This window comes from Chamaea fasciata, unplaced genomic scaffold (genome assembly GCF_029207755.1).
Source record: "Chamaea fasciata isolate MVZ Bird 193981 ecotype frontalis unplaced genomic scaffold, bChaFas1.0.hap1 SCAF_71, whole genome shotgun sequence".
NCBI lineage: Eukaryota > Metazoa > Chordata > Aves > Passeriformes > Sylviidae > Chamaea > Chamaea fasciata.
The window spans coordinates 24,946-41,368 of NW_027094156.1; positions in this window are offsets into that span (position 1 = coordinate 24,946).

A 16,423-nucleotide genomic window follows, 5' to 3' on the forward strand; every position below is an offset into this window, starting at 1 on the left:
GTCTTCCCTTCCACCAGCGCACAAAGACAGAGATAAGTATTGTGGAGAAACGGCCACCGTACATGGCTGCTCGCTGCCCCTGCTGAAGCCAATTACAGTCCTCTTTCAGCATCCGCATCGTCTGCCAGATCTGACCCCACACTTTCCGCAACTGGAAAAAGTGGAGATTCTTCTTTGGATCCTGAACTGAAAACAGAGGAGGTGGGAGAAAGGGAAATGGACATACCAGCGTGAAGCAGGAATACTGTGTTATCACAAAACAGACCAAAACATTGCTCCTTTGAGGGGCATGTTACTGCCTGCAAAGCCTAGAGCAGGATAACCCCTGTGCAGCTCCCCTAGCATGTCAAAATCAAACCCCTCCCTTTTTTAGTTATTCTGATAAACTGAATGAATGACAGTCCATTTTACTGCTTCTTCAGTCCCAATATGCAAAAGCTCCCTCTACTCTTTGTGCACGATACAGACCACAAAACACAGACACCCCTCTCAACACTGACCCCGCCCCGCCCTTCATATTCATGCCAGAGGAGTCCTTACGGATGCAGCCAACACTTTCTGGATGAGGACGCAAGGCCACCTGAGCCTCAGGAAACTTTCTTGTTATCAAAGAGGAAGAGAAGGTCTGTGTCTGCTGCTGCAGTATCATTCACCTGCAGAAGACAAACGACCCAACCAGGTTTTCTTGGGAAGAGCAAGCCTTGGCAACACCACAAACAGAAGAGTCCTCCTCAACCAAACACAGAGCACCAAAGGCAACAGGCTGCCTACGCTACAGTGGCTGTTAGGTCTGTGAGGTTACCATGACAAAAGCATGCCACAACAGCAGGGAGTGCTGTGATCCCAAAGCGAGTGCAGTGACTTCTGATTCACTCAAACTTAAGAAAGGGAATACCGAGACTCACCTTGCCATCAGCTGTATGTTTAGTGACCAACTTCTGAGAAAACAATTCAAGTCCTGCTTCCTGCAGTAGTTCCTGGTCCTGTTCTGGAATTCCTGTATCTGACTGAATCCTGGCCTTCACACTCTGCAGAGTCTCTTCCTCTGTCACAGGGTAGGTGTGCACAGTTCCCGTAACCATGTCCAAAACGTGAAGCAACTACCAGAAGAGTAGCATGGCATGAGAAAGGCTGAAGATACATTGGTCATGTTAGAGCAGAGATTGAGGGACCGAAAAAATGACCACCAAGAAACTCTTCAAAGCACTTGGCAGAATCAGCTACTTCCTAGCATTATGGCAAAGTTCTTGTCCTCCATCAAGGGGAAGAGAGGCCACATGGCAGTTAAATACCTGTAGAATCCTCTCTCAGAATATGGAACCAAGCATGCACAGAAGCTCTTCACTACTTCCAACAAGCTCAGGGAGTATTTGTCCTCAAAGAAGCAAGAGGAAAGCACCTGTCACTAACGGTCAGGAGACAGTTCTATGAGTTTCTGCCTCACTCTTCCTCCTAAGTCTAGGATTCAGAGGCTCAGGAAACTGCTCTCTGGAAAACTTTTTAGGCTAATACAGACATATTGCTTACCTTCAAGTTCAAAATGTCATCCAATGCTTTGAAATACCCATTGGGTCCATAGGTAGGATCTGTACCTCTCTGACGTGGGTGCCACATTAACATGAGTTGCGGCCATTTCTCCAGCCTCCCAGACAAAACACTGAGCAACAAAAACCAGGAGATCAGAAAAGGTAAAAGTTCATTGGCAGTAACGATACGGCCTGTTCTGTGTGGGAGGACTGACAAAACTGCCCCCCTCCTTCTCCCTCCAGCACTCCACCTCTCCCCATCACAAACGCAGTGTTTAGAAGGCAGAAACCAAGACTACACAAGTCTGACAAGCGACAGTAGTACTGCCTGTGTCACGCACTCAGTGTATTCACAGATTAACACAGTAAGGCATACAACACAAACTTGGTCCTTTTGCAGAAGAATCAGTTTATCTCAGCACAGCAATTTTTAGTACTCACCTGTTTAGATTGTTGGGGCAGGGCAAACTGCTAGAAAACTTGACTTCTCCGGATAAGTCTTCTGAAACAACAATATCCAGCTCACTCTTCTGACGCACTTTTGTATGCCTAATGTAAGCGAGTACAATGGTGAAAAAATTGCCCGCCTTTCCCAGCCTGCATGCTAGTAGGCTCTTAAAAGCTACTCTTGACATATAATACAGATGCCACTTTGGTTTCTGTTACCTGCCCTGCGGGAGTCAGCCCTTATCCCATAGAGCAAGTATCAGGAATGCTGAACTTGCTCAGGTGAGTCAAGCCCCTGTGAAAGGGGTCACTTTCCAAAAGGGCAAGAAACATAGGGATATTATCCTCAGAATCAAGGGACCACACTTCTGCTTCCTGTAAACAGGAAAGTCACATCATGCCCACTTATCACCCAGCCACGGTTCACTCACCATTGCACTGGCTGCCAGTTGGGTAGGAATGGTCGGAAGCCTGTAATGCACTCAAAGGCAAGCGTGCCAAAGCTCCAGGAATCCACTGTCACCCTATACTTCTGCTGTTCCAGCAGCTCTGGAGCCTGATACAGTTTACACGCATGAGACAAAGCCAGATGGCTTTGGCCAGAAAGCTCTTAGCTTTCTCTGTCCCTTAACATCTCATTAACATTTGTACAAATAATTAAAGACATTACTGAACGCTGCCTCTCACGGGCTTTAAGACCCTCCTGGAGTGAGTAGCATAGGTTACTGGCACTCCTGCTTATTTATAACAGATGCAGGTAGCACAAAACCCAGTCTCAGCAAAACCCAGCGTCAGCAAAAAAGCAGTCACCTTTGCTAGCTTCAGCACCACAAACGCACCCCATACCGTGCAAGTACCTAATCCCAGCCCAAAGCTTGGTAACAGGTAATTCTATCCCACTAGAAAGCAGTGGCTGCCCTTCTAGCTGAATTCCTTTCTTACCAAGTACTGCAGAGTCCCAACAAAGGATGTGCACAGGCTCCCCTGATCCAACTCCTTAGCATAACCAAGGTCAATGATTTTGTGTATTAACTGAAACACACAACAGAGAAGAAGAATGCCAGACTGAAGTCCTGTTAAAAGCACATCATACAGCAGAAAGAAAAGGTCTGGCTCTTCAAAGCTATGCAGGAAAGGTGCCAGTGAAGAGATAGAAGCAGAAATGGGAGGCTACTGTAGATTTCTAAAACCACAAAGAATTTGAAGGTGTTGTAGCACACTTAGCAGTTACGCCTCTAGCTCCTTCTGATCTTTGGTCAATCAGTACAGTCTGCTTCTTTCCTTAATGGTTGAAAGTCAAAATGTCAGGTGTTAACAGACGTCTAATACAATGTCTCACCTCAGCTGCACACAGAATACTATGTGACAGTGACCTGAGACAGGTGTTATCCTGGGCTGAGTGCTCTTGCAGAGGGACCATGTAACTGCATGAAGCACATGCAGGTTCCTTGTAAGTTTACTTGTCTGTGCAGGTAGAGACGACTGCTTCCTGCTTACCCTTTGCTCTCCTTGCTGCAGCACAATGTTCTCTGGCTTCAAGTCTCTATGGATGACCCTGTTCTCATGAAGGTATTTGAGAGCAGAAGCTGAGACAGAAAAAGCCAGTTGTTAGAGCTAAGTAACAGTACCTAGCATGAGCTCAGTAAGGATTCATCTATTCTATCTAGTAATAAGCATGGCTTTCACATCAGACCTTGTACAATCAAACATACAATGAAACACTGAGTGTAAGGGGTAAAGTCAGCACCACAGAACTCTGGACACAAATTGAGTTCTCTCTCTGGATGTTCCCTCACATCCTTCCTGTAAACTGTAGTAATGCTGGCTAGCTTCCAGTAGGCAAGAACCTCCCCAGACTCCCAACACTTTTGGGAGATGATCAAGATCATAAAAGGTCAGTCTGAAATGGAGTCACTAAGGTCACTACTGTATATTTGGAGAGTGGACTCAGGACTAAAAGGGTTTCCATAGTTCAGACAACTGAAGGTACTGCCACCACTTACCAATGTCAGATAACAAGATAAGAATAGCTTCTTCCTGCAAGCCACAGCAATTCTCCAGCTGGTTCAGGTACTGCAAGTAAGGAACACAGAATGTAGTCTTTCCCTTCTCTATCCCGAGTGAACTCCAGAGTTCCACAAATTCTCAGGGATGCAAGAAGTTTCAGCAAGAGCAATTAAATTCTCCAGAAGCACAAAACTCTATGGACTGTGACCTGCGGTAGCAGCAATTACAGCTTTGTGCCTTGGTTTAATTGCATGGGAAAGAAGATGAAAGAAGTCACTGTCATCCTGTTTTCATCCTCCTATTTGTTCCATCCCTCTTTGCCTGACAGTATCAACTCCCATCTGAGGCCTAAGGTCTGTGTTTCAGCTATGGGCAGATTATAGCAAAGGTCAGAAAAGCCTTAGGATTAGAACTACCATGTGTTATCTCTTCCTATGACAGACAAGAGTTCATCACTTTCAGGAAGGGTACAGCCTACAGATGCACCTACCCCACAATGGTCTTGGCCATACTCAAATACTGTTGCACGTCCCCTACACTTGCCCTCATTCTCTGTGTGTAAACTCCTCACAGTGTCACTTGCACCTAAAAAAATACAAAGCACTTAAGTCTTCAAAAGCTGAACATAATACCAAGGACCAAGCCACCAACACTTGTTGATGCCATGACTAGAAATAGGAAACATCAGGGTATGAAAGCAAAGGTTTGAAGGGAAAACTTCAGTAGAAAACCTAGGATCAGATCAGAAGGTGATCCATTCCTGGGTTACCATCCTAGGGACCCCACCTTGCGGAGGTCTCCACCTTGGCAGTACTCCATGGCCAACAATGGCAAGTCATTTGGTGCGAGCTTCTGCATCCCTTCAGGGACATCGCGGGCAGCCACCACATTGGGATGGTTCAGTCTGTAGAACAAAAATTAGGCAAGTATACATGATGTTCTGAAACTGCTATACACTTTCATGTGCTCGTGGTCACCATGCAAAGCCCAACATGGTCACAAATGCTTTGAGAAATTGAGTTAGTGAATTCTAAAGGTTTCCATCTTTCACGGATCTAGACTCATTTTAACTCCTGGCACTTCATACGGAAGACAGTGTGTTTCTTCAACATGTATGCATTACAGATCTGTCTAGAAGGTACAGCAACGAGCCCTGCACAGGAGTGCAAGGGAGTCTGTTGCTACCGTCCAGAAAAGACCCAAACTGCAATGAGACTGCTGCAGCCGAAAATGTTAATCCAACACCCCAAGGGACTGCCGCAGCACAGACGTTAAGTCAGGCAAAGCGGCGGCTCTAGGTAGCAGCGTTGTTGTAGCGCTGAGGGCACGGCAGACGAGCCGAAGACGGCAGTGTGAGACCCAAGACGAATAGGAATAGGAATAGAAAATAGAAACTTTTAGAGCCCCAAAATCCCCCAAAATTCACCCAAAATGCCCCAAAAATGACCCCCAAAAATTCCCACTAAAAATCGAGATTTCAGAGCCCCGAAATCCCAAACAATGACCCCAAAATCCCGACTGAAAACTGAGATTTTTTAAGCCCCAAAATCCCTCAAAATCACCCCAAAATTCCCACCCAAAATTCCCACTAAAATTGAGATTTTTTAGAGCCCAAAAATCCCCAAAAATCACCCCAAAATTTCCTGCTGAAAGTGGGAATTTTTAAAGCCCCAAAATCCCCAAAATTCCCCCCAAAATTCCCACCCAAAATCCCTCAAAAAACCCCAAAATTCCCACTAAAAATTGGGATTTTTAGAGCCCCCAAAATCCCAAAAATTCACCCAAAAATTGGAATTTTTAAAGTCCCAAAATCTCCTAAATTCACCCCAAAATTTCCACCCAAAATCCCCTAAATTCACCCCAAAATTCCCACTAAAAATTGGAACTTTTAGAGCCCCAAAATCCCCCAAAATTCACCCAAAATGCCCCAAAAATTACCCCAAAAATTCCCATTAAAAATCGGGATTTCAGAGCCCCAAAATCCCAAAAATTGACCTAAAAATTCGCCCCAAAAATCAGGATTTCAGAGCCCCAAAATCCCCAAAAATGACCCCAAAGTTCTGATTGAAAAATGGGATTTTTGAAGCCCTAAAATTACCCAAATTCACCCCAAAATTCCCACCCAAAATCCCCCAAAATTCTCACTAAAATTGAGATTTTTGGAGGCCCCAAATCCCCAAAAATGACCCCAAAATTCCCACTAAAAATTGGAATTTTTAGGAGCCCCAAAATCCCCAAAATTCACCCAAAAATTCCCACTAAAAATTTGGATTTTTAAAGTCCCCAAATCCCCCAAATTCACCCAAAATTCCGACTGAAAATTGGGATTTTTGATGCCCCAAAATCCCCAAAATTCTCCCCAAAAATCCCAAAAAACCCCCAAACCCCCTCCCAGTACAAACCAGTAAAGAAAAATCCCAAACCAGTATAAACCAGTACAAACCAGTCACCTCAAATCCCTTCCCAGTTCATCCCACTTCATCCCAGTGACCCCTAAACCCTGTCCCAGTACAAACCAGTAAGGAAAACCCCCAAACCAGTACAAACCAGTATAACCCAGTACAAACCAGTACAAACCAGTATAAACCAGTAACTCCCAGTATCCCCCAGCGCCGGGCCCTGGCCCTGAGCCGCTCCCTGGAGGCCACCGAGCATCGAGAGATCCCAGTTCAAACCAGTACGGACAGGTGAGGGCACTGGGACGGGGACTGGGGGTCACTGGTTTATACTGGGATGGACTGGGACTGGGTTTGGGGTCACTGGTTTATACTGGGATGGACTGGGAGTGGGTTTGGGGTCACTGGTTTATACTGGGATGGACTGGGAGTGGGTTTGGGGTCACTGGTTTATACTGGGATGGACTGGGAGTGGGTTTGGGGTCACTGGTTTATACTGGGATGGACTGGGAGTGGGTTTGGGGTCACTGGTTTATACTGGGATGGACTGGGAGTGGGTTTGGGGGTTACTGGTTTATTCTGGTTTAAACTGGTTTTGGGGTTTCTGGGTGTGGTTTAACCTTTGCCCCTCCCCCCACAGGTGAACCGACCACGCCCTTTGTCAGGCCACGCCCCCTTCCCTTATATGGAGCGATAAGGGCGGGACAAACTGGGCGGGGCCTGGGGGTTACTGGGTTGTACTGGGAGGGAGTGGGAGGGGCCAACGCGGCTCTGACCCCGCCCACCGCGCCGAGATGCAAATTTATGTAAATGAGAGCACAAATAAACGCGAATGACATCACTTACCACAGGGACTGGGAGTTGCTGGTTTGTACTGGGAGGGGCCTGGGCGTGGCTCTGACCCCGCCCACCTCACTGATGCGCCAGCCTTATGTAAATTTATGCAAATGAGAGGCGAAATAAATGCGGGTGACGTCATTTGTACGCCGAGGAGCAAAGCGGCGCCGGGGGAATGATGGGATAAACCGAGGCACAGAGCACCGCAGGGCATGACGGGATACACCGAGGCGCAAAGCGCCGCAGGGCATGACGGGATACACCGAGGCGCAAAGGGGCACCACGGGGAATGACGGGATACACCGAGGCGCAAAGCGGCACCGCGGGGCATGACAGGATACACCGAGGCCCCAAATGACCCCAAAATTGTCCCGAATTTCCCCCCCAAAAAATCCGCCCCAAATTTCCCCAAAAATCCCCAAAATTCCCCTCAAATTTCCCCAAAATATAAAAAAATTCCCAAAATTTCCTCAAAAGTCCCAAAAAATCCCCAAATTTTACCAAAATCCCCCCAAAATTCCCAAAATTTCTTCAAAAATCCCCCAAAATTCTTCAAAATTCCACAAATATCTCCCCCAAAATTGTCCCCAAATCCCCCCAAAATCAACCAAAATTCTCCCGAAATTCCCCCCAAAAACAGCCCACAAAAATTCCCAAAATTTCCTCAAAAATTCCCCAAATTTTACCAAAATCCAAAAAAATTCCCAAAATTTTGTCAAAAATCCCCCCAAATTCCCCAAAATTCTCAAAAATTTTTCAAAAATCCTCCAAATTCTCCCAAATTTCACCAAAATCTAAAAAAAATCCCAAAATTTCTTCAAAAATCACAAAAATCCCCAAAAATTCCCAAAATTTCCCTCCCAAATCACCCAAAATTTCCCCTGATATGACCCAAAATGGTCCAAAAATTCCCAGGATTTCACCATTCCTTCTTTGAATTCCTCCGAATCCCCCGGATTTCCCCCTAAAATTCCCAAATTTTCCCAAAATTCCCCCAAATAACCCCGAAATTTCTGGAAAAAACCCCAAATTTCCCCCCAAAAGTCCCAAATTTTTTCCCAAATTCCTCCCAAAATCCCCCAAAATTTCCCCCCAAATCCCCTGAATTTTCCCAAAATCCCCCCAATTTTTTCCAAATTACCCAAATTTTCCCCCAAATTCTCCCAAATTTCCCAAAAAATTCCCCCAAATTTGCCCCAAAATGACTCCAAATCATCAAAATTCTCCCAAAATTCCTTCAAAACTCTCCAAAATTCCCCCAAATTTTCCCAAAATCCGCCAAATTCTCTCCCTGCAGAGCGCCCACTGGTGGCCCTCGAGGTTGGAAAGTTTTGGGGGAAAAACCCGAAATTTGGGGTGAAAATTTGAGAATTTGGGGGAAATTTGGGATTTTTGGGGTCGTTTTTAGGGGAATTCTGGGGGGAAAATGGAGGATTTGGAAAATCTGGGAGAATTTTGGGGAAATTTTGGGAGATTTGGGGTGAAAATTGGGAATTTGGGGATTTTGGGGGGAATTTTTAGGTGATTTTGGGGGAAAATCGGGAAAATTTTGGGATTTTTTGATGGTTTGGGGTCGTTTTTAAGGGGATTTTTGGGGAAAATTAGGGGGAAAGCCCCCAAAATTTGGGAAAATTGGGGAAAAAATGGGAACATTTGGGGGGATTTGAAAGATTTGGGAATTTTTGTGGAAAATTTTGGGGAATTTTGGGGGAATTTTTTGAGGATTCTGTGGGAAACTTTCAGAATATTATAAAAAATTGGGAAAAATTGAGAAAAATGGGGAAAAATTGGGAAAAATTGGGAAAAATGGGGAAAAATTGGGGAAAAATTGGGAAAAATGGGGAAAAATTGGGAAAAATTGGGAAAAATGGGGGAAAATTTTGGGAATTTTTTCGAGGAAAAAAATTGGAATTTTTGGGGGGGGAAATTTGGAGTTTTTGGGAAATTTGGGGATTTTTGTGGGAATTTTGAGGGATCCCCGCTCTGCCCCATAGATCCCGAATCCCAAACCCCGCCCCACAGATCCCATCCCCGCCCCCCAGATGGCTCCTGCCCCACAGATTGTCCCGCCCCCGTCTCTGCCCCACAGGAGCCGCTGGAGCCGCCCCACAGGATCCGGCGCCCCCCGAGTGACCTCCTGAGCAACCCCTGCCACGGTGAGCCCCACGGCTGAGCCCTGACCCACGGATCTGTGACCCACGGCTGAGCCCTGACCCACAGAGCCCTGACCCACAGAGCCCTGACCCACGGATCTGTGACCCACGGCTGAGCCCTGACCCACAGAGCCCTGACCCACAGAGCCCTGACCCACGGATCTGTGACCCACAGAGCCCTGCCCCACAGATCCCAGACCCACAGATCCCTGCCCCACAGATCCCAGACCCACAGATCCCTGCCCCACAGATCCCTACCCCACAGATCCAGGACCCACAGATCCCTACCCCACAGATCCCTGCCCCACAGATCCCTGCCTTGCCAGGGGCCGGGACTCAGGCCTTGGCCTTTTGGATTCATGGAACACATCCAGGTTTGCTCAGCACCAGAGACACCTTTGCCTTGTCTGTCCCCACCTGTCATCAGTGCCTGCAGTGATGGAACCTGGGGACACTTTCTCCATTGGGTCTCTCTGTGTGTCCCATTAAAACTGCAAAAAACTTCAGTGTTTTAATTTACCTTTGAGCTCTTGAGAAGTTTTTGGAACACTCTTTCAGGGACTGAGTTGAATGGAAACACCAAATCCACGGGAGGGTCATTCAAGTCCTTGTGCTGTTTCTGTGCTGCTGAGCTGGGCCGGGCTCCTGGCACAGAGGCAGCTCCTTGCAACAAAGGAAACTTTTAGAAAGACATTTCCCCTGAGGAGAAATCCTCCTTCAGACGGGTCACCTGTATTATTTGAAATGTAGACTCAGAGTGAAAGTTTACAGTGGCATAACAACTTTTTCTGTTCCTTTCTCATTAATTGTTAACCCTCTCCTTTTTGTTTGTTTTGGTTAATTTTGCTTTTAACAGTAGAGAACATCATTCTTACATGGAATATTAGGTTTTGCACTTAGGCTAATTGATATCTATGCCTATAGAACCCATACCTATGGAATATTAAGTTTTAAATACAATACGTACGTTTCATGAGCAAAAAACCACGTTGAACTAAACAAGTGTCCCCCAGCCCCTCCAGGATCCCTAACTGTTCCCTCAGCGCCCATTCGCCCGCCCCCAAAGCGTCCCCGGATCCCTTGAACGCTCCGACCCCACAGATTCCCCTTAGAGCGACTTCAGGGAATTCATCTCCAATCATCCCCCCTGGCCTCGGAGCCCCTCGGAACACGGTTCTGCGCCTAAAAACTCCTGCCCCGCCCCGCGCCCTAGAGAGCTCGGTTACAGCTCCCCAAGCTCCCCGCAAGTGCTCCCGAGCCGTACACGTTCCCCCCGAGGACCTCAAATCGCGGCTCGGACACAAAAGTGTCCCCAAAGCGCCTTCCCGGAGCCCCAGACCCCCCGTTCGAGCCACTTCCGGGACTACAGCTCCCAGCATGCTCCGCGGCGCACTTGGAGCGCTACTCCAGCCGTGACTCCATCTCCCATCATGCCCCGCGCCCCGCCGACAGCCATTGGAGCTGCGCCTCCACCTCCCGTGATGCTCCGCGGCGCCGTTCAACCCTGTTCTACCCGCGCCTACAACTCCCATCATCCCCCGCGCCCCAGAGAGTCCCCTCAGAGCCCCCCAGGTGCCCGCCCGGACCCCGAAGGGCCCCGGATTCCCCTCCCTGACCTCCAAGTGCCCCCCTGGACCCCGAATTGTCCGACAAAATCCCTAAGTGCCCCTCCAAGTGTCCACCCGCTTCCCAAATGTGTCCTCCAGACGCTCAAGTTCTCTCCAAATTCCCTGCCCCAAATGTGCCCCAGAAATGTCTCCAGGAACCCCAAAGTTGCCCCTTTTACCCTGTCTGAGAAAATGCTAAAGAAGATGACAAAAGGACTAAAAATAGAGCAAATCAGCATGAAGAAAAAGAAATCAATCGCCAGTAGTGGTCAAGCAATTCATGAAGGGAAGTGTGTTACTTAGAACCAATGACCAATAACTTTCTTCGTTGCTAAAAATATATTGATTTTTTAATGTCAATATAAAAATTAGGTAATAAAATATAGAAAAATGTTATTATAAAACTGAAAAATAAATTTCTAATTTTATTATTTACATAAGTTTGTTTTTATTAAAAAATGCTGAATTTTCTTTTATGTTTTGGGAGCGCAGTCCAAGGTGGGTGATGTCACACGTGGTGAGGTTGGGTGAGAAGCAGGTTGTCCAAACAGGGTCAGCCTGCAAGGGGCTCATTCTTCGCTGTGCTCAGAACTCCTAAGGAGACATTCAGCACCCAGATCACCTAAAGAACGCTTCAGTCAACTCTTCAATGAAATGAAAAATAAAAAAAATACTCCTGCAATTAAAAAACCAAAAATCACGAGGTGCGCTTTGATATCTTCCTCCTTAAGAGAATTCCGAACTGATTCCAAGCAGCTGCACAAGCCATGGAGACTTGAAGACAACTGAAGGAAGACCAAGAGCTCCGCAGGGATTTCGGTGGATTTTTATCCGGTGGATTTGGGGCTGAGTCCAGGAGCCCCGAGGAACAGACCCCTGAGGAACACCACTGGTGACCGGCTGCCAGCTGGATGCAGCGCCATTCCCCACCACCCTCTGCCTTTGCCTCCCCAGCAAAGAGTGCTCCTGTCCAAGCCGTGGGCCGCCGGCTTTTCCAGGAGTGTGCTGTGGGAGACAGTGTCAAAGGCCTTGCTGAAGTCCCAACAGACAACATCCAAAGCCTCTCCCACATCCACCACGCAGGTCACCTGTTCATAGAAGAGGCAGGTTGGTCAAACAACACCTGCCCCTCCTAAACCCGTGCTGGCTGGCTCTGATCCCCGGGCCGTCCTGTAGGTGCTGCATGATGACACTCAATATAAACTGCTCCGTGACCTTACCGGGTACTGAGGTCAGGCTAACTGGCCTCTAATTACCAGTTCCTCCTTCCCACCCTTTTTGTGAATGGCTGTCACATTGGCCAGTTTCCGGTCCTCCGGATCCTCACCAGTGAGCCAGGACTGTTGGTAAATGACGGAGAGCGGCTTCACAAGCTCATCTGCCAGCTCCCTCATCACCCTGTGGTGGATCCCACTTGGGCCCACAGATCTGTGAACATCCATTTGGCTCAGCAGTTCTCTGGCTGCCTCCTCCTGGATAACAGGGGCACCATTCTATTCCCTGACACCATCTACCAGCCCAGGAGGGCAGCTGTCCTGAGGACAAGCCATATTCCCACTAAAGACTGAGGCAAAGAAGGCGTTAAGCACTTCTGCCATCTCCTCATCTGCAGTTCCTAAGTTCCCTCCCACATCCAGCAGAGAACAAAGGTCGGTTTTTAGCCTTCCTTTTGCCGTTAATATATTTGTAAAACCATTTTTTATTTTCCTTCACAAACTTGCTGCCCTTGGTAGGACATTTAGTGACAGAAGCTGCAGCTTGTTCTCCAGGAAGGGTTCTTGGAAAGAGCAGACAGGACTGTGGAGAAGATTCTGGGAAAGCTGAAACAGCTTTTAAAAAATGAAACAAAAATGGAAAGAACCAATCCAAGATGGTTTTCTCTATTTATTTCTATGCTCCCCTTTTCCATTTTGCACTACTTCTCCATCTCATTAACTACAAATGGATCTCACCTCTAAGATCCATGACTTGGCAAGTTTTAGACGCTGTAAAATACCATGAGCTACACACAATTTGCCTACCCCCGTTTTTCTTGGAAAGCAATGCTGGAGACGCAAGTGCAGTGCTTGGGCCAGGTACGAATTCTGCATTCAAGGAATGTTCTCTGACAGTGTGTGACCCTCAGCAGGGACAATGCACAGCAGCAGCCAAGGGGATTGCTCTGCCACAGTGCAGGAGTCAAGGCTCTGGGTCTTGGCTCAACGGGGCAAAGTTCCCGTGTTTGGAAGGCTCAGGGGCTGCCCCCGGGGCGCGCGGGGCTCGGCGTGGGGCTGAGCGGGCGACGGACAAACGGCCCCGGGGAGAAACGGCCCCGGGGCTTCAGTTGCAGCGGCAGCAGCGGCAGCAGCGGCAGCAGCGGCAGCAGCGGCAGCAGCGGCAGCAGCGGCAGCAGCGGCAGCAGCGGCAGCAGCGGCAGCAGCGGCAGCAGCGGCAGCAGCAGCAGCAAAAAAAAGCTACTCTTGCGACTCCCTCCTGCTTCTCCACTGCCTCTCCTGCAGTCCCACACCCGCTCCCAGTCTCCCTGTCCCGGTGTCCCCCTCCTCTCCCAGTGTCCCTCTCCCCTGCAGGGCCGGGCCATGCCCCCGGCCCGCCCCCGGCCCCGGGCGGGGCTGCCCCGTCCCCGCCCCCGGGCCTCCCACCGCGCTCTCGCCTCCGCCCGCCTCTGGCTGTCCTGGCGATGGCGGTGCGGGGCGGGGATCGGTGCCTGGGCCAGGGACAGTATCGCCGCGCTTTGCCTCCGCCTGTTCCGAGCCCGGCCCCGGCCCCTCCCGGGCCCCGCGGACACACGCGGCGCGGCCGCTCCCGCCGCCTGCGCTGCGCCTTCCCCGGCCCGAGCTCCGCCGCTGGCCAGCGCGGCCGCCGGCCCCGAGCCGCCAGTGTCGCCTTCCCAGGAGCGAACGCCTGGGGATGCCCGGCCTGGGGTGGTTGAGGGGCGCTCAGGGGCCGTTCCTGGCCCCAGGCCGAGCGCTGACAGCCGCGTCTCTCCGGCAGGGAAGGCGCAGCGGGGCCTCCAGGAGCAGTACCGGCTGGGTTCGCTGCTGGGGCGCGGCGGCTTCGGAACTGTCTTCGCGGCGACGCGGCTTTCGGATGGCGCCCCGGTGAGCGGCGGGCGCAGGAGGAGGGGGTGCAGGAGGAGGAGGAGAAGGGCGGAGGAGGAGGAAGAGGATGGGGCTGGGCAGGGCGGGCGGTGAGCTCAGCCCGCTGCTCCCCTTGCCTTGCAGGTGGCCATCAAAAGGGTGCCACGGAACCGCGTCCAGCACTGGGGAGAGCTGGTGAGTGAGCGGGGGCCAGCGGGAGAAGCCGGGGCGTGCCGGGCGGGGACGAGCCGAGGCCCGGCAGGGTGGAATCCGCCAGGACGCCTCGAGGGAGAGCGGGCGTGCGGCCACTGGAGGGTGCAGAACATCCCGGGCAGGGTGAGCGCTTCCCCACCCCTGGCAGGGCCTCAGCCCCACTGACGGCATCGTGGTCCTCCCACAGCCCAACGGCACCAGCGCACCGCTGGAGATCGTGCTGCTGGACAGGGTCTCCACTGGCTTCCCTGGTGTGGTCCAGCTGCTGGAGTGGGTGGAGCTCTCCAACAACATCGTGATGGTGCTGGAGCGCCCGGAGCGGTGTCAGGACCTCCAGCATTTCATTCGGGCACGGAGGTTCCTGTCCGAGGAGGTGGCGCGGGAGCTGTTCCGCCAGGTCCTGGAAGCTGTGCGGCACTGCACCAGCTGCGGGGTCCTGCACAGGGACATCAAACCCCAGAACATCTTGGTTGACCTGGCTACCGGGCAGGCCAAATTGATTGACTTTGGCTGTGGCACCTACCTGCAAAAGACAGCATACACTCAATTTGCAGGTGAGCCCACGCAGGAGTGTGCTCCCGGTCCCAGCATCTCATGGCCCAGCCTGGGTGTGGCAGCAGGGACTCTCCCTTTTGCTGCCAGACACGGCACTGAGTCTTCAGCCAAGTGGCTTTTGAGCAGGGGTGTGTGAGGGGCCAGCTTCCAGCCCTGCTGGCAGCCTTTGCCAGCCACTCTGCCCAGGACTGGCGCTGGGGTTGGGGCAGGCAGCTCGACAAAAACACCTGTGGGTGAGAGTAGCAGAGAAGCGGGGGCTAGAAGCAGTGCAGCAGCCAGTTTGGTGTGCAGGCAAGAATGGGCTTGGGCTGCTCTGCCTGCCTTATTTGCCCTGGCTTCATAATGTTTTTTGGGGCAATGCAGGCAGGGAGGATGAGGGCATGGTTTTTCCCTGGCGCCGAGTGGGGTTTTCCTTTGGATGTCATGGCCAGGCCTTGCCACGGCTTCCGCTGCCCCCTTCTGACACTAGTAGCTTTTTTTCCAACCCTGAGTTTGTAAACAAGTCACTGGTGCTGGTGAGAGAGCAGCAGGTCACCCCCCGTGCCACTGGTGCAGCCCCCGCATGCCCAGGGATGCTGGGGCCAGGCTCTGGGAGCAGCAGCATCCCCCTGATGAACTCCATCTGTATTCCATAGGAACATCATCCTACAGCCCCCCGGAATGGACCCACTGTGGCTGGTACTATGGCGAGCCAGCTACCATCTGGTCCCTAGGCATCCTGCTGCACCAGATGGTCTGTGGAGGACACCCTTTCAGGAGGGGTCAGAAGATCAGCTGGGGCCATCAGCTCTCCCTGCCACAACGGCTCTCTCAAGGTGGATGCTCATCTCTGGGCACGGGGGGAATACCAGTGCTGGGAAACAGCAGTTGGCTTGTGAGCATCCTGCTCTGGCAGCTGCTGAGGAGGTGGCACATGTCCTGCTCTCCTGATCTCCTCCAAAACAGGGAATTGGTGGGAAAGTTTAGGCCCAGCTCTGAGCACATGCAGCATGGCCTGGGCATGGGAATAGTGGGACAGGAGCTTTCTCCAACTGACTGGCGGCTTCTGGTTTCTCTCCCCAGATTGCCAAGATCTGATCAGGTGGTGTTTATCAGTGCACTCCTTGGACAGGCCCTCATTAGAAGACCTGTTCTGTGATCCTTGGATGCAGGATACTCATCTGCCCTAGAAGAAGGGAGAGAGCCACAGGCACACTTTGATGCAGGGCCCTGGTAAGTTCCAGCTGCACACATGCCTTGGCGATCAGAAGCAGAGCAAGCCAGACTTTTTGTCCTGCCTGTGTCACTGCGCAGGGCTCATGGGATGGGCACAGGCAGCCCTCGTGCTGGAGCCGAGCTGCTCTGCCCAGCACTGGTGGCTGCCATCCAGGCTGGTTTTGCTTGTCCTGGTTCACTGACAGCTGGGGCCCTGGGCAGAGCCCTGAGAGCCTGGTCTCACTCCCAGGGAACGAGAAGGAGCCCCTGGAGAAGCTGGACAAGGTGCGGCTGCCGCTGCTGGAGACAGCGAGGACAACATCAAGGATGAAAACCTCTTCTGGGACCTTGCCACCACAAAGGTGAAGATGATTGACTTTGATTCTGGCACCTTCTTCAAAGCCAGGCTCC